The following is a 19788-nucleotide window of genomic DNA, read 5'->3' as shown; positions in this document are numbered from 1 at the left end:
GCTGATGGTAATGTTACTATCTATAAAGCTCGACTTGTTGCGAAAGGTTTTCGACAAGTTCAAGGGATTGACTACGATGAGACCTTCTCACCCGTAGCGATGCTTAAGTCTGTCCGAATCATGTTAGCAATTGCCGCATTTTATGATTATGAAATTTGGAAAATGGATGTCAAAACTGCGTTCCTGAATGGATTTCTGGAAGAAGAGTTGTATATGATGCAACCGGAAGGTTTTGTCGACCCAAAGGGAGCTAACAAAGTGTGCAAGCTCCAGCGATCCATTTATGGACTGGTGCAAGCCTCTCGGAGTTGGAATAAACGCTTTGATAGTGTGATCAAAGCATTTGGTTTTATACAGACTTTTGGAGAAGCCTGTATTTACAAGAAAGTGAGTGGGAGCTCGATAGCATTTCTGATATTATATGTGGATGACATATTACTGATTGGAGATGATATTGAATTTCTGGATAGCATAAAGGGATACTTGAATAAAAGTTTTTCAATGAAAGACCTCGGTGAAGCTGCATATATATTAGGCATTAAGATCTATAGAGATAGATCAAGACGCTTAATTGGACTTTCACAAAGCACATACCTTGACAAAGTTTTGAAGAAGTTCAAAATGGATCAAGCAAAGAAAGGGTTCTTGCCTGTACTACAAGGTGTGAGATTGAGTAAGACTCAATGCCCGACCACTGCAAAAGATAGAGAGAAGATGAAAGATGTTCCCTATGCTTCAGCCATAGGCTCTATCATGTATGCAATGCTGTGTACCAGACCTGATGTGTCCCTGGCTATAAGTTTAGCAGGGAGGTACCAAAGTAATCCAGGAGTGGATCACTGGACAGCGGTCAAGAACATCCTGAAATACCTGAAAAGGACTAAGGATATGTTTCTCGTATATGGAGGTGACAAAGAGCTCATCGTAAATGGTTACGTTGATGCAAGCTTTGACACTGATCCGGACGATTCGAAATCGCAAACCGGATACGTATTTACATTGAACGATGGAGCTGTCAGTTGGTGCAGTTCCAAGCAAAGTGTCGTGGCGGGATCTACGTGTGAAGCGGAATACATAGCTGCTTCAGAAGCAGCGACTGAAGGAGTCTGGATGAAGGAGTTCATAACCGATCTAGGTGTCATACCTAGTACATCGGGACCAATGAAAATCTTTTGTGATAATACTGGTGCAATTGCCTTAGCAAAGGAATCCAGATTTCACAAGAGAACCAAGCACATCAGAAGACGCTTCAATTCCATCCGGGATTTAGTCCAGGTGGGAGACATAGAAATTTGCAAGATACATACGGATCTGAATGTAGCAGATCCGTTGACTAAGCCTCTTCCACGAGCAAAACATGATCAGCACCAAGACTCCATGGGTGTAAGAATCATTACTATGTAATCTAGATTATTGACTCTAGTGCAAGTGGGAGACTGAAGGAAATATGCCCTAGAGGCAATAATAAAGTATTATATATTTCCTTGTATCATGATAAATGTTTATTATTCATGCTAGAATTGTATTAGCCGGAAACATAATACATGTGTGAATACATAGACAAACAAAGTGTCAGTAGTATGACTCTACTTGACTAGCTCGTTAATCAAAGATGGTTATGTTTCCTAGCCATAGACATGAGTTGTTATTTGATTAACGGGATCACCTCATTAGGAGAATGACGTGATTGACATGACCCATTACGTTAGCTTAGCACCCGATCGTTTAGTATGTTGCTATTGCTTTCTTCATGACTTATACATGTTCCTAAGACTATGAGATTATGCAACTCCCGTTTACCGGAGGAACACTTTGTGTGCTACCAAACGTCACAACGTAACTGGGTGATTATAAAGGTGCTCTACAGGTGTCTCCAAAGGTACTTGTTGGGTTGGCGTATTTCGAGAATAGGATTTGTCACTCCGATTGTCGGAGAGGTATCTCTGGGCCCACTCGGTAATGCACATCACTATAAGCCTTGCAAGCATTGTGACTAATAAGTTAGTTGCGGGATGATGTATTACGAAACGAGTAAAGAGACTTACCGGTAACGAGATTAAACTAGGTATCGAGATACCGACGATCGAATCTCGGGCAAGTAACATACCGATGACAAAGGGAACAACGTATGTTGTTATGCGGTCTGACCGATAAAGATCTTCGTAGAATATGTGGGAGCCAATATGGGCATCCAGGTCCCGCTATTGGTTATTGACCGGAGAGGTGTCTCGGTCATGTCTACATTGTTCTCGAACCCAAAGGGTCCGCACGCTTAAAGTTACGATGACAATTATATTATGAGTTTATGTGATTTGATGTACCGAAGGTTGTTCGGAGTCCCGGATGTGATCACGGACATGACGAGGAGTCTCGAAATGGTCGAGACGTAAATATTGATATATTGGACGACTATATTCGGACACCGGAAGTGTTCCGGAGAAGTTTCGGATTAAACCGGAGTGCCGGAGGGTTACCGGAACCCCCCGGGGAAGTATTGGGCCTTAGTGGGCCTTGAGGGGAGAAAGAGGGCAGCAGCCATGAGGTGGTGCCCCCCCCTCCCAGAGGAGTCCTAGTTGGACTAGGAGAGGGGGGCGCAGCCCCCTTTCCCTCTCCCTCTCCCTCTCTTTCCTTCCCCCCTTCTTTTCCTAGTAGGACTAGGAAAGGGGAGTCCTACTCCTACTAGGAGGAGGACTCCCCCCCTCTCCTTGGCGCGCCCCATAGGCAGCCGGCCTCCCCTTGCTCCTTTATATACGGGGGCAGGGGGGCACCTAAGAACACACTTGATATACGATATTTTAGCCGTGTGCGGTGCCCCCCTCCACCAGATTACACCTCGATAATACCGTCGCGAAGCTTAGGCGAAGCCCTGCGTCGGTGGAACATCATCATCGTCACCACGCCGTCGTGCTGACGAAACTCTCCCTCAACACTCGGCTGGATCGGAGTTCGAGGGACGTCATCGAGCTGAACGTGTGTAGAACTTCGGAGGTGCCGTACGTTCGGTACTTGATCGGTCGGATCGTGAAGACGTTCGACTACATCAACCGCGTTGTGATAACGCTTCCGCTGTCGGTCTACGAGGGTACGTGGACAACACTCTCCCCTCTCGTTGCTATGCATCACCATGATCTTGCGTGTGCGTAGGAAATTTTTGAAATTACTACGTTCCCCAACAGATACTAGGGATCAAACCCTAACAAAACTAACTCGATTACATGATAAATCTCATCCAACCCATCACCGTCTAGCAAGCCTACGATGGAATTACTCACGCATGACAATGAGCATCATGAAATTGGTGATGGAGGAAGGTTGGTGATGATGATGGCGACGATTTCCCCTCTCCGGAGCCCCGAACGGACTCCAGATCTGCCCTCCCGATGAAGAACAGGAGGTGGCGGCGGCTCCGTATTGTAAAACATGATGAATCCTTCTCTCTGATTTTTTTTCTCCCCGAACGTGAATATATGGAGTTGGAGTTGAGGTCGGTGGAGGTCCAGGGGACCCACAAGGCAGGGGGCGCGCCCTCCACCCTTGTGGATAGCCGGTGGGTCCCCTCTGGTTGATTCTTTCACCAATATTTTTTATATATTCCAAAAAATTCTGTGAAGTTTCAGGTCATTCTGATAACTTTTATTTCTGCACAAAAATAACACCAAGGCAATTCTACTGGAAATAGCGTCAATCCGGGTTTATTCTGTTCAAATCATGCAAATTAGAGTCCAAAACAAGGGCAAAAGAGTTTGGGAAAGTAGATACGATGGAGACGTATCAGTACTACGGCAAGGGCAGTAGCAGCGGCTGCTGTTGCGGCTGGTAGGGCGCTGGGTGACGCGGCGATGGAGGGGCGGCAGGGCGGCGGGTGGTGCCGGTGGCGAGGGCGATGTGGATGGCCCGTGCCTTGACCTGCTTCGTCCAACACTCCTCCAGCCGGAGGTAAGCCACAGACTTGGCGAAGGAGGGCTCGGGATGAGGGTGAGGTTCACCGCGGTGTTGCCAAAGTCCTCATTGAGGTTGGCGATGAGCGTGCTGATTAGGAGATCATCGTCAATCTTGGCGCCAATATCACGGAGCTCGTCAGCGAGAGTCTTGAGACGACGACATTAGTCGTCGACGAGGAGTTGTCCTGGTGGCATCCAAAGAACTCTTGTTGCAAAAAAACACGACGTTGAAGAGCCCGTTCAGCTTGGTCCACACGGCGGGGCGTCATCACCGTCTTGCACAACCACATGAAACAGGTCCGGCGAGATGTTGAGGAAGAACCACTGGGTGAGTGTGGCGTCGATGGTGGACCACTCATGGAACGGGCACGAGGCTGGAGTCGACGGAGCCGTCCATAGGTCGAGGAGGTTGTACTCCCGAAACATGAGGGAGAAGTATGTCTTCCACGCGTAGTAGGAGGAGTCCGTCTTCCACGTGTAGTAGGAGGAGTCCGTCTAAGAGAGACGAACCAGAACCCGCTCGTAGATGTTGAGGTTGCGGATGTTGGCAGCATTGGGAGGGTTGGCGTCGGCAAACAGGTTGGAGGGGTTGGAGGAGCCGGACGAGGTGACGGACGACATGGCGGCGGGGTGGTGGTGTGACTAGGCTTAGGGTTGGATGAGGCTGCGGCGGCGGCTTCGGGTGGAGGGGAAGGGGTCGCGGTGGCTAGGAGGAGTGGGGGCGGCGACGCTCGGGTAGGGGCGGCGGCTGCAGGGGATCGGGTGAAGGAAATATGCCCTAGAGATAGTTGTTATTTTATATTTCCTTATTCATGATAAAGGTTTATTATTCATGCTAGAATTGTATTGATCAAAAACTTAAATACATGTGTGAATACATAAACAAATACCGTGTCCCTAGTGAGCCTCTACTAGACTAGCTCGTTGGTCAAAGATGGTTAAGGTTTCCTAACCATGAACATGTGTTGTCATTTGATAACAGGATCACATCATTAGGAGAATGATGTGATGGACAAGACCCATCTGTTAGCTTAGCATAATGATCTTTTAGTTTATTGCTATTGCTTTCTTCATGTCAAATACATATTCCTTTGACTATGAGATTATGCAACTCCCGGATACCGGAGGAATACCTTGTGTGCCATCAAACGTCACAACGTAACTGGGTGATTGATGTCTAATACACAACCTTCTTCTTGTAGACTCGTGTTGGGCCTCCAAGCGCAGAGTTATGTAGGACAGTAGTAAATTTCTCTCAAGTGGATGACCTAACGTTTATCAATCCGTGAGAGGCGTAGGATGAAGATGGTCTCTCTCAAACAACACTGCAACCAAATAACAAAGAGTCTCTTGTGTCCCCGACACACCCAACACAATGGTAAATTGTATAGGTGCACTAGTTCGGCGAAGAGATGGTGATACAAGTGTAATATGGATGGTAGATATAGGTTTTTGTAATCTGAAAATATAAAACAGCAAGGTAACTAGTAGCAAAAGTGAGCAAAAACGGTATTGCAATGCTTGGAAACAAGGACTAGGGTTCATACTTTCACTAGTGCAAATTCTCTCAACAATGATAACATAATTAGATCATATAACAATCCCTCAACATGCAACAAAGAGTCACTCCAAAGTTTCTATCGGAGAACGTAGGATGAAATTGCTTGTAGGGTACAAAACCACCTCAAAGTTATTCTTTCCGATCAATCCATTGGGCTATTCCTGTAAGTGTCACAAACAGCCCTAGAGTTCGTAGTAAAATAACACCATATGACACACATCAATCAACCCTAATGTCACCTAGATAATCCAATGTCACCACAAGTATTTGTGGGTCAATTATACGATATGCATCAAACAAGTTCAGATTCATAATATTCAACCCAACACAAAGAACCTCAAAGAGTGCCCCAAGATTCCTACCGGAGAAACAAGGATGAAAACGTGCATCAACCCCTATGCATAGATTACCCCAATGTCACCTCAGGAATCCGCAAGTTGAGTGCCAAAACATGCATCAAGTGAATCAATAGAACACCCCATTGCCACCACGGGTATCCCACGCAAGACATACATCAAGTGTTCTCAAATCCGTAATAGTATTCAATCCGTTAATAATGAAACCTCAAAGGTAAAACTCAATTCATCACAAGAAGGTAGCGGGGAAGAAACACCATATGATTTATAATAACAAAGCTCGCGGTACATCAAGATCGTGCCAAATGAAGAACACGAGAGAGAGAGAGATAAAACACATAGCTACTGGTACATACCCTCAGCCCCGAGGGTGAACTACTCCCTCCTCGTCATGGAGTGTGCCGGGATGATGAAGATGGCCACCGGTGATGGTTTCCCCCTCCGGCAGGGTGCCGGAATGGGCTCCCGATTGGTTTTTCGTGGCTACAGAGGCTTGCAGCGGTGAAACTCCTGATCTAGGTTTATTTTCGGGGGCTTCTATATTTATAGGAATTTTTGGTGTCGGGAACAAGTCAAGGGGGTCCACGAGGTGACGACAAGACAGGGGGGCGCACCCTAGGGTGGGGCGCCCTCCACCCTTGTGGAGGCCTCGTGGATCTTCTGGCCCAACTCTTTTGCTTTAGGGGCTTCTTCTGGTCTATAAAAAATCACCGTAAATTTTTAGCTCATTTGGACTCCGTTTGATATTCCTTTTCTACGAAACTCAAAAACAAGGAAAAACATAAACTGGCACTGGGCTCTAGGTTAATAGGTTAGTCCCAAAAATCATATAAATAGCATATAAAACATCCAAGATAGATAATATAATAGCATGGAACAATCAAAAATTATAGATACGTTGGAGACGTATCAGTGATCATAAAGATGCTCTACAGGAATCTCTGAAGGTGTTTGTTGAGTTGGCATAGATCAAGATTAGGATTTGTTACTTCGAGTTTCGGAGAGGTATCTTTGGCCCTCTCGGTAATACACATCATAAGAAGCCTTGCAAGCAAAGTGACTAAGGAGTTAGTTGCAAGATGATGTATTACGGAATGAGTAAAGAGACTTGCCACTACTAGAAAAAGGGCTATAGATGGGATTGACACTAATGGCGCACCAGACAAGCGGTGCGCCATTAGTATATACTAATGGCGCACCACCTTCTGATACGCCATTAGAGTTGAAACTACTAATGGCGCACCTGGCCCAGGGTGCGCCATTAGTATAATTTTTTTAACTAGTGCGCCTGTCCGAACATACTAATGGCGCATCCAGACACAGTGCGCCATTACTAGTTGTTACTAGTAATGGCGCACCTTCCGGAAAGTGCGCCACTAATGTTGTTTTTTCTATTATATTTTTTATTCCCTTTTTTGCAAAACTACTAATGGCGCACCACCAGAAGGTGCGCCATTAGTAACCTGGATTACTAATGGCGCATTTAGAGTTGGTGCGCCATTAGTAAGTGGGCAGCAACAAGATATTTTGGACAGCCTCTCCTACCCACACTCACTTTCTCCCCACTTCATTCTCTCCACCTCCTCCTTGTCTCGGGTGCCTCCTCTTTTTCACCTCATTTCCACCATAGATTCATTCAATTTAAGTGGTTAAATTACCTTGTTTTGATAGGTAAGTAAGGGGGGAAGCTATATTTATGTTGTTCTCCCTACAACAATGTGCACATGCACTTTTTATGGCCTAGCTAGATCTATGTATGTTCGTGGTGTTGCATATGTTTCTGGTGTTGCATATGTGTTTGTGTTTGGAGGTGTATCGGTATTTGAAATGCGATAGTTGCCAATATTTTGCCGGAATGTTGATTCATTTCCGTTTCGGCGAGAATTTTGGCATTAAGCATTCTTTTTGGTCCTATTTTTAGGGAAAGTCATGCCAAATTTTTTCTTGGTTCTAAAATATCGTTTTGCTCTACCCCGCAGGCGACCATTGTCCGCATGATGACCGAAGGCATCGTGAATAGGTTTTTGAGGTCCGCGAAGGCCGAGATGCTTCAAAAGAACGAGACGGAGATAAGATGTCCGTGTCGAAGATGCAAGCTGAAGAGCCTTATTGCGGACCCGGAATCCGGGCAGGTGCGGGACCACCTGCTCTTGCGTGGTTTCATGGATGGCTATCGGTGGCAAGGTGATGAAGATGACTACGAAGTCGGCCATGGGGGCCGGGCAAGAAATGAGGAAGGGCAGCAAGACAACCACCGCGGCTCGGGCGGGCGAGAAGACGAAGAATCCCCAGGAGATGATCACGACGGTGATGCTGTACACAGTCATCATGTAGAAGATGCAGGACATGATGATGAGGAAGATGCCGGAGCAGACGACGGGCATGATCATGAAGATGATGATGCCGGCAGAGCAGACTACGCTGGACCATCGATGGGCTGGGTGCAGGACCCTCATATTCAAGAGCTGCTTCTCAAGCAGACGGATAACGCAAGAGCTGCCGCCCGAGAGAAAGCCAAGATGGATCAACTTGAGTTAGACGCGGTTACTCCATTGTATGAAGGATGCAGGCCCGAGGATACCCGCCTGAAAGTAACACTCATGGCTCTGGAGATGAAGGTAAAACACAAAATGACCGACGCATGCTTTGACGAGAACATGTCATTCTGGCACGAACGTCTTCCCAAGGGGAACAAGTGCCCGACCAGTTTGGAGGAGGCGAAGAAAATCGTGTGTCCTCTAGATTTACCGCACGTGAAATACCATGTGTGCATGAACAATTGCATCATTTATCGGGACGAGCACGCGGAGTCTACCATATGTCCGGTGTGCGGCGTCACTCGATACAAGAAGAGGAAGAAAGCTCCTCGAAAAGTGGTGTGGTACTTTCCGATCACTCCTCGTCTGCAGCGGTATTTCGTGGACCCTAAGGTAGCAAAGCTCCTGCGTTGGCACGCGGATAGGGAGGAGAAGAAGCGAGAAGATGACGCAAATGATCCAGAGATAGATAAAAAATACAAGATGCTGAGTCACCCTAAGGATGCGAGCCAGTGGCAAGCGTTGAACTTCGAAGACCTAGAATTTGGGAACGATCCAAGGAACATCGTGCTGGGCGCGAGCACCGATGGAGTCAATCCGTTTGGCAGCCAGAGAAGCACACATAGCACCTGGCCTCTGTTTGTTTGGATGTACAACCTTCCCCCCTGGTTGTGCATGAAGAGGAAGTACATTCACATGAGTATGCTAATTGAAGGACCGAAACAACCAGGCAACGACATCAATCTGTATCTGGGGCTGCTGAAAGAGGAGCTTGATAAGCTGTGGAAAACGCCAGCCAATACGTGGGACGCCGCAGAGAAAGAATATTTCCCTATGAGAGCCGCGCTGCTCACGACGGTGCACGACTATCTCGGTTACGGATATGTCGCGGGGCAGGTGGTCCACGGATTTTCTGGATGCGTCAGGTGCATGGATGACACAACGTATCGCCAGCTAGATAGAGATCCCGGGTCTTCGAAAACCGTGTTCATGGGACATCGAAGGTGGCTTCGCGACGATGACCCGTGGAGAAAACGCAAGGATCTATTCGATGGTGAAACCGAACCCCGAGGACGCCCGCGTACGAGGAGCGGCGAGGAAATAGACGAGCTGTTGAAAAATTGGAAAGACTGCCCACTGCCGGGAAAGAAGCAAAAGGCGCCAGAGCCGGGAAAGAAGCGAAAGGCGCTAGAGCCGCTGCTGAAGGTATGGAAAACGAGGTCTGTTTTCTAGGACTTGCCGTACTGGAAGATCCACCGTGTGCCTCACAGCCTTGATGTCATGCATATCACGAAGAACGTGTGCGAGAGTCTGCTTGGTACCCTGCTCAACATGCCAGAGAGGACCAAAGATGGGCCGAAAGCAAGGGCAGACTTGAAATCAATGGGCATCAGGCAGGAGCTTCACGCTATATATGATGATGATGATGAGGCGAAGCAGGACACGGAAAGTCGTCGCAAAGGAAAAAAGGCCAAGAAGACCGGAAATGACTACCCTCCCGCGTGCTTCACTCTAAGTCAGGAGGAGATCGAGTAGTTTTTCACCTGCCTCGTAGGAGTAAAACTTCCTTACGGTTACGCGGGTAAGATAAGCAGATACCTAGACCTAGCGAAGCTGAAGTTCAGCGGGATGAAGTCTCACGACTGTCACGTGCTGATGACGCAGATACTTCCAGTTGCAATCCGTGGGATCATGGACGCGCACGTCCGTGAAACACTATTTGGCCTATGCAACTTTTTCGACGTCATCTCTCGGAAGTCTGTTGGCGTGAGGCAACTCAGAAGGCTACAGGAAGAGATCGTGGTGATACTATGAGAGCTTGAGATGTACTTCCCGCCCGCATTCTTCGACGTTATGGTGCATCTGCTGGTCCATATCGTGGACGATATCATCCAACTCGGGCCAACGTTCTTGCACAGCATGATGCCGTTCGAAAGGATGAATGGTGTCATCAAAGGATACGTTCGCAACATGTCACGTCCAGAGGGAAGCATAGCCAGGGGCTTTCTGACCGAAGAGTGCATCTCCTACTGCACGAATTATCTAGGCATCGAGAACCCTGTTGGTCTGCCCGTCAACAGGCACCTCGGCAGGCTCGCTGGATCGGGTCACCGTGAGGGTCGCCGCGAAATGCATGTCGACTTCGAGGGTCGACTCGCCGACTTTGAAAGAGCAAACCTAGTCGCGCTACAACACATAGACGTGGTCGATCCTTGGGTGGTAGAGCACAAAACCTTTATTAAGAAGGCGTACAATGACCGAGGCCAACAGAGGACGGACGTTCTGCTGCGTCAAGCAGCCGCCTGGCGGTCAGAAGGGTGCCTACTACGCCATCCATCACATGCGGGCGATCGTACGGGACCATCATCAACTTCTGCTACCGAGTAGACTCAAAGATTGGGCCGCGAGCGTGTCGGCAATCCAGGACGCGGACATCAGACAAGAATTCTTTCGCATCCAGTCGGAGTTTGCGGAAATCATCCATCAAGATGTCCTTCGTACCTCGGGGCAGTTCTACCTCAGAAATCAACCGTCCAACAGTGACATCGACACAATCCTACAAATGCAGGCTGACAACGCCCGTTGTTTCATGACTCCCATGATAGACGGCGGCTTCATCCACGCTCCGGTCCCTTGAGTCGAGTCGAAAGCAGTGATGTTGTGTCTAGTTCTGAAACATCGATTGGCTCATGTTGTAATTAAACTTTAATGAACTTGTAGTATGTCTCTTTGGTTTCGAGAGTCGTTCAACTTAGATGTAATCGATGCTATTAATGTCTTACTTTTCTCTTCCGATCGTTCTGTTGCATACTTATATATTGCTTATGTATTGTCTGTGAATTGGTACTAACGTTTCGTTTGGCTACTGCATAGAGATGCCGTGGTATGTCGTGTACAAGGGTAAGGTTCCCGGAGTCTACGACGACTGGGAGGAGTGTCGGAGACAGGTTCACCGATTCAGCGGTAACAGTTACAAAGGGTACGCCACTAGGGCCGAGGCCGAATCTAGATACGCCCGCTATCTAGCGGGAGAGGGGAGGGAGCGTTGGAGGAACCGGATGAAGACGAGTTTCATCATGATGATGCTCATCGTGATGACCGCAGCTCTCTTCTATGTGATGGTAGTTTAGATGATTGATATCGACTTGTAATGTGAAGACAAACTCGCGGTCTCGAGACTTGTAATATAATGTTCTATCTTTGTTCGGTCTTTTCAATTCGGAGACTAATATGATGAATTGTATTCGGATACTAAAATGATGAATTGTATTCAGAGACTAATCTTCTATTGTATTTGATGAATCTGTTGTTGATGTGTGCTGTCTATATTTTGTCCAAATATACATTTTGTAACCTGTGCAAAAAAACAGAAAATAAAAAAATAAAAAAACCTAATATTCATACTAATGGCGCATCACATCATAGTGCGCCATTAGTATGCCAAAGGATACTAATGGCGCATCACTAAACAGTGCGCCATTAGTATGCCGAAGTTACTAATGGCGCATCCTGTTGTTGTGCGCCATTAGTATGCCAAAGCACCTGGGTATACATGGCCCCCTGGGAGGCATACTAATGGCGCACTGTTGTATATACTAATGGCGCATCTGGGGTGCGCCATTAGTATACCAGATACTAATGGCGCACCAGTGGTGCGCCATTAGTAAAATATACTAATGGCCTGGTACTAATGGTGCACCACTAATGCGCCATTAATGGCCAAATTAGGTGCGCCATTAGTAGGCCTTTTCCTAGTAGTGTGCCGGTAACAAGATTAAACTAGGTATAGAGATACCGATGATTGAATCTCGGGCAAGTAACATACCGATGAACAAAAGGGAATTACGTATGTTGTCATAAGGTTCGACCGATAAAGATCTTCATAGAATATGTAGGAGCCAATATGGGCATCCAGGTTCCGCTATTGGTTATTGACCGGAGAGGTGTCTCGATCATGTCTACATAGTTCTCGAACCCGTAGGGTTCGCACGCTTAACATTCATTGATGATATAGTATTATATGAGTTAGTTATGTTGGTGACCGAATGTTGTTTGGAGTCCCGGATGAGATCATGGACATGACGAGGAGGTCCAGAATGGTCCGGGGGTAAAGATTGATATATAGGATGATATGGTTAGGCCAAGGGGTTAAGCCCACAGGGCTTTAGGTCGGTGCAAAAGGAGTTTTGCGGAGGCCAGGGGGCCAAACGCCGGAGACCCTGGTGTCTGGGCCAGGGCCAGACGCCGAGGCCCGTGGCGTCTGGGCCAGATGCCAAGGACTGTGGTGTCTGGTCCTGGAAGTCTGAGAAAGACTCTTCCTTGCGGGCAAAACCGACTTTGAGGAGGATTTTACTGCAAGTTTCGACCCCAAGGCTCAACATATAAATAGAGGGGTAGGGCTAGCACCCAAGACACATCAAGATACACCAAGCTGTGTGCCGACAACCCCGTCCCTCTAGTTTATCCTTCGTATAGTTTCCGTTGTGCTTAGCGAAGCCCTGCGGAGATTGTTCTTCACTAACATCGTCATCACGCCGTCGTGTTGCCGGAACTCATCTACTACTTCGCCTTTCTTGCTGGATCAAGAAGGCGAGGACGTCATCGAGCTGAACGTGTGCTGAACGCGGAGGTGTCGTACGTTTGGTAATTGATCGGGACGTATCATGAAGGTGTACAACTACATCAACCGCGTTGATAAACGCTTCCGCTTAGCGATCTTCAAGGGTAAGAAGATGCTCTCCCCCTCTCGTAGCTATGCATCTCCATGGATACACTAGTATGCGTCGGTGCTATACAAACGGTTTTTAACCCCTTTCCGCGATGGTGTTTGGAACCGTCGCCAAGTGAGTGTGGGCGATAGGGGGGTCCTTCCCACACGACCCAGAAACCGTCGGGGATATGCCCTCCTGGCACACACGCTCGGCAAAATGAGGTCATGTGCGACCAGCGAGCGCTCAAATACGGTTATACACACACTAGTGCTAAAAAATACAATTATACAGGAGAAATTGTTTCCGATCGCAAGTACCTCCCACACAGTCAGTCCCCGCTAAACGTTTCTGTTCGTATATATGTCCCACACAGTCGCTCCAAGGAAAATGTTTCCATTCGCAGGTACATTACAGACAATTTTCCCTGTTAAATCGTTTGTGATAGCGTTGCCATTGCACACGATATTAACAATTTTATTGTTTGCGTTATTGAATGCATCACACACGGTGCCTAGAAGAAACTGTGTGGCAAAGGTTGTCCATCACACACAGTTTTTGTGGTAAACGTTTGCGCAAGGTGGCCTAACGCAAACAGTTTTCAAGAGGATGTCGTGTGTGCAGTGGAGACTGATCGCACACGTAGTGGATCCTAGAAACCTGTCTGATCTCCACGTCTATCGTAGATGTTTCGCTTTTGCAAACCGTGTGCAGTGTAATCCCTTATTAATCCCTAATTGAAAAGCACATGTTTTGAATTTGAAAGTAGGAAATCACTTATTTCATATCCAACCATGTTTATTACAAATACAGGTTCAACCACGAATGCATAATTCGTTGAACAGGTACATATACTGAAAAACTATAGAAGCACCAAGTAAATAATGATGAACCACAGTTGTACTAAAGACTGTAAAGGGAGAGGCAAAAGACATTCTGGTTGCTGGAGAAGGTGAAGCGGAATGCCCATATTGTGCCCTCCTCCATGCGTAATGCGCGCACGACTCCAGGCCAACCCCTTGTGATGGCTGCCCGTCCATCCTTCACTGTCTTCATTACGACTTCTCGATGCTCATTGTAGTCTGGATGAAATACTTTAACCTTCATTGCGTGTCCACCAATCATGTACTTTGCGAGGTAATCTTGAGTGAACTGCTTCGGGAACCACTACGAACGAAAAAGATTTAGACATTGTTGTCTACAACTCATTATGGGCAGTAAAAAGAGAAGGCTGCAGAGTTTGTAGTTGTGATACGTCTCCAACGTATCTATAACTTATGAAGTATTCATGCTATTATATTATCTATCTTGGATGTTTTATATGCTATTTTATATGATTTTTGGGACTAAACTATTAACCTAGAGCCTAGTGTCAGTTTCTGTTTTTTCCTTGTTTTTGAGTTTTACAGAAAAGGAATATCAAACGGAGTCCAAATGATCTGAAAATTTACGGTGATTTTTATGGACCATAAGAAGCCCCCGAAGCAAATGAGTTGGGCTAGAAGAGCCACGAGGCCTCCACAAGGTCGGGGGCGCACCCTACCCCCCGGGAGGGTGCTCCGTCCTTGTGGGCGCCTCGTGGACCCCCTTGACGTGAAACCAACGCCAAAAATTCCTATAAATACAAAACCCCCCAAAAAAACCTAGATCGGGAGTTAAGCCGTCGTAAGCCTCTGTAGCCACGAAAAACCAATCTAGGCTCTCTCTGGCACCCAGCCGGAGGCCGCCAACATCACCGGAGGTCATGGAGGAGGAAGCCGGAGGGGTCACCATCGTCATGGAGGCCAAGGACCAGAGGGAGAACCTTTCCCCATCAAAGGGGGAGGCCATGGACGAGGAAGCACAAAGGGGACAACCACTCCCCCTCTCTCTTGGTGGCGCCGGAGTGCCATCAGGGGAACCATCGCTGTCGGTGTCAAAATCGGCCGATCTCGGGTAGGGGGTCCCAAACTGTGCGTCTGAGGATCAAAGGTAACAGGAGGCAGGGGACACGATGTTTACCCAGGTTCGGGCTCTCTTAATGGAGGTAATACCCTACTTCCTACTTGATTGACTTTGATGAGTATAGGGGTTACAAGAGTTGATCTACCTCAAGATTGTAATGGCTAAACCCTAGATATCTAGCTTGTATGATTGTGATCGCCTCTACGGACTAAACCCTCCGGTTTATCTAGACACCGGAGGGGCCTAGGGTTGTACGGAGTCGGTTTACAGAGAAAGGAATCTTCATATCCGAACGCCAAGCTTGCCTCGCCAAGGAGAGTCCCATCCGAACACGGGGGAAAGCCTTCTATCTTGTATCTTCACGGTCCACCAGTCCAGCCCACGTTACATAACCCGGACGCCCGGGGACCCCCTAATCCAGGACTCCCTCAATCACCGTGGTGATCGTCTTCATCAACATCACCATCATCAACACCATCCTCATCTCTTTTACGCGGTCCACTCTCCCACACCCCGCTGTAATCCCCTACTTGAACATGGTGCTTTATGCCACATATTATGATGCAATGATATGTTGCCATCCTGTGATGTTTTGAGTAGATTTATTTTGTCCTTTTGGGTTGATTGATGATCTAGATTGGTTTGAGTTGTATGTTTTATGTTGGTGCTGTCCTATGGTGCCTTTCGTGCCGCACACACGTGAATGATTCCCGCTGTAGGGTGTCGCAATACGTTCACGCATGATTCGCTTATAGTGGGTTGCTTGAGTGATAGAAGCATAAACCCGAGTAAGGGGGTTGTTGCGTATGGGATAAAGGGGACTTGATATGTTAATGATATGGTTGGATTTTACCATAATGATCTTTAGTAGTTGCGGATGCTTGCTAGAGTTCCAATCATAAGTTCATATGATCCAAGAAGAGAAAGTATGTTAGCTTATGCATCTCCCTCATATGAAATTGCAATAATGATTACCGATCTTGTTAACAATTGCCTAGGATAATTCCGCACACCGGCCCATCATTATTCCACACTCTCTATTTATAATATATAGTAATATATTCTAACTTTATGATAACAACACCTACTTTTATATTTTATTTCTCCGACATCATGCAAAGTTATCCTCTTCATACCCACAATGTAGTTTTATTTATCGTTTCAAGTTGGAAGCAAACGTTCGGTGTACGTAGAGTCGTATAATTGGCAAATAGGACTTGAGAGAATATTGATCTTACCTTCAGCTCCTTGTGGGTTCGACACTCCATACTTATCACTTACATCTTTGGAAAGTGCTACGATGATTCCTTGCACTTGAGGATTATCAAGTTACCATCCTACAACTCACTGTTGTGTTGGATAGAGCATGAACAAATAATTTACTTGCCACCATTCATATCTTTTTGCTAATAATCCTTATCAGTTTCCTCACTTGATGCTTGTTCATGAATATCTCATTGCCCCATAAGCAAAAAGGGTCGATGTGTGGATCCTTGCCAAGGGCATATGTACCTACAAGCAACAAGTCAATATTAGAAGCCAAAAAATGTCCAGGCCTGGATCTATATGCACAACATTATGGAACGACGGGGGGAGTACAAGCCAAGGGAGGAAGCTAACCTCGGCGGAAAATGGTGGCCACTCCCGTTGTTGTCCTGCATGTAGTGGAAAGGCATGATAAGTACGACAACCTTAACATCAAACAAATATAGCAAAGGTAAACATCATCATCTCCAAATGATAGCTTGAATGTGTTGGTTTCAGCATGCTGTTAAAGCAGATATAAAATGGAAGGCAATGTTACCGACAGCAGGCTTAACAGCCATCAAATTTTGCAATTCAAACTGGTATTGTTGAAAATGAATAGAACATGGGTAATGCTTAAACATCACACTGGATAAATGTGTAAAACTGAAATAAAGGGCATGTGTTAACTACACCAGGCATAACTAGAACCAAATATAGACGTTCAAACTGGTATTGATGCAGTCGAGCGGCACAGTTCCGACTTGCACATAATGAACAACACATTGTAAATGACTGAAATAAATAAGGAATAAATGATCAGTATAACAACCAAATATAGCCATTTAAAACTAGACAGAGTCTCAGTGCAACCAACCTAACAAGCAAATACAGATAAACAGGGCATATGCTTGAAAACTGGACAAATGCTCACTGCAACCAACCTAACAAGCAGATACAGATAAATAAGGCATCTGCTTGAAAACTGGACAAATGCTAAAAAAGCAACCTAACAACCAAATACAGATAAACAAGGCATCTGCTTGATAATTGGACGAATGCTCACTTCAACCAAACTAAGAACCAAATACATATAAACAAGGCATCTGCTCGATAACTGGAAAAATGCTCACTGCAACCAACCTAACAACCAAATACAGATAAACAAGGCATCTACTCACTATAAACTACCAAATATAGCCATTCGTGAAATTGAAGTGGACAATTCATACTTAAACATCACATGCCCCTATTGAACAATACATTTTTGCATAACTGAAAATAATTAAACACGGCACAGTTAAAGCACCGCACGTTAAATGCTACTACAACAAAGGGTACGGGTTGGCAAGCTAGAAAAGGTAAGATTTGTTGATAGGATGTTGCCTCACATTTCATGGACGGGATCCTTCCAATTGGAAGAGCACAGACCCATGGTGCACTCTCTGATGTCACAGATGGGCTGTTTCACCTTGGAAGAACCTTCGTGGGTGCCCTCCTCGTGGTCGTGGTCGATGAGATCTGACTTGGCAATTGAGGATCCCAAGCCGCCGCCGTAGAACGTGTCCTTCAGAAATGACAAAATGGGCTCGATGGCGTATAAGGATCGCAAATCCTTGACCGCTTGGCGAAGGAGATCAGCGGCAGGGCCATCGGAGAGATCGACGGCGATTGAACCAGAGGGGTTGGGGATGGACCACTTAACCTGTGACATGGCCCGCGTGAAGCCGTCACTGTGGACGAGCTTGATGTCGTAGCCAGCTTTCCCGAGATACAGTAATACGCTAGCCCGCTGAATGAATCCTTCGGCATGGCAACATAGTCAACGTCTTCACCGGCTTCCGGGTGACGTGTTGCTCCGGGATCGACTGGTCGGGTGACTGGCGGCGTCCGCCGGAGAGGCCATGATAAACCTCTTCTTGGCTGAACGCTCGTCGGGATCCCCAGGATACGTGGTTGAGCTTAGGCTGCGACATTCTGGAGCAGGGGATGTGGATCTGGCGGGGAGGGACACCGCAAGCCTCATCTAAAAACACAGGGGAGTGGGGCGACGGTATGGGAATCGCTTGGTAACCTGAACTTTATTATCTAAGCTAGGAGGAATGGGTAGACTGGCAGGGGTTGGCGACGGCGACGGCGGTGCCGGCGGCGCCCGCGAGCTAGAGTTTGTGGAAGGGAGGGGGCCGGGTGGGGGACTGTGGAGGGGGGTGTTTGAGGATACGCCGCAGCTACTGAACATTTTAGTAATGGTGGGTGGAGATGGTGGTGGACAAGGGAGGGGACGGTTCAAATGCCTCGACTACTGCAACTTTACTATAAGGTCGGTGCTGGAGGACTGTGTGCGACGGTTGAGGTATGGCGGCTACTAAAATTTGGGTAAAGGAATTGATGCGAAGTGGGAGTGCCCAAGATCGTGCACGGTCCAATAACAATATGTGTGTATGATAATAAGGAAAAGTGGTGGAACCGCCGATTTTTGCAACGCTCAAGGCGGGTAGTTTGTTTTTATATTTCTAGTTAGCTGGTCCATCGCACACAGTTCGTCCTAATTTCCAAATAAACTTATCCGCCTTTAGCTTGCGCAGGCGGTGATTTTACAGCGCACTTGCATCGCACACGGTTAAGCCAGTACCTCCACCCTTTGCTCGCGCTTGCGCGGTCGTGGTGATTTTACAGCGCACTTGCATCGCACACGGTTGAGCCAGTACCTCCACCTTCGCTCGCGCTTGTGCAGTTGTCGTGATTCACAGCGCACTTGCATCGCACACGGTTAAAATATTATACCCGTGTTCGTTGAGCGTCATCAGATTCTTTGCAGCAAAAAACGTTAGAGAGGTTCAGAAGATAGCCACACCAGCATGTGGGCCAAATATATATGAGTGAAAAGGGTGGTCTGTGATGTTCAAAATTCCAATGCAAAACTTTCACCGTGCGGGCCCACGGTTGGGCGCGTCGTCGAAGATCGATGAGAGGGGCCAGAAGTCAAGAACCACCTGGAAGTGGCCAAATATATGTAGGAATATTGGGTGTGATGTTTAAAACATTAAATACACAATGCATAACTTTGGTGGCACCTGCCTCACAAACCCGAAAGCACCCTTGGATATATCTATAATGACATAATGTCATAGCTAGCTAGGATGCTTGGCCCACCACCTCCCACTTCGTGTCAGCGGGGCAGATGCATGTAATGATCGATACTTTGGTCATACATGCATGTCGTCATGACCTACCATAAGACGGACCAATGAATCTATCGTTTGGTCAAACGACAAGTGTTGTTGTCGATAAACCGCTTCGGTCAATAGATTGAACCATCATAAAAATCGCACGAGAGGGACCACAAAACCAGCACCTCTTGCATGCGGCCCAAAATGATGTACGTTGCGAAGGGGTGATGTGTGTTTTCAATATAGAATAATGTACAATTTTATATGTGGTGCCTACCTCTCGATACAGACAACAACCATGAAGGCAAGGTAGTTAAGGACGAGA

Source organism: Triticum aestivum, chromosome 3D, assembly GCF_018294505.1.
Source record: "Triticum aestivum cultivar Chinese Spring chromosome 3D, IWGSC CS RefSeq v2.1, whole genome shotgun sequence".
NCBI classification, from domain to species: Eukaryota; Viridiplantae; Streptophyta; class Magnoliopsida; order Poales; family Poaceae; genus Triticum; species Triticum aestivum.
This window is presented reverse-complemented; position numbering follows the sequence as displayed.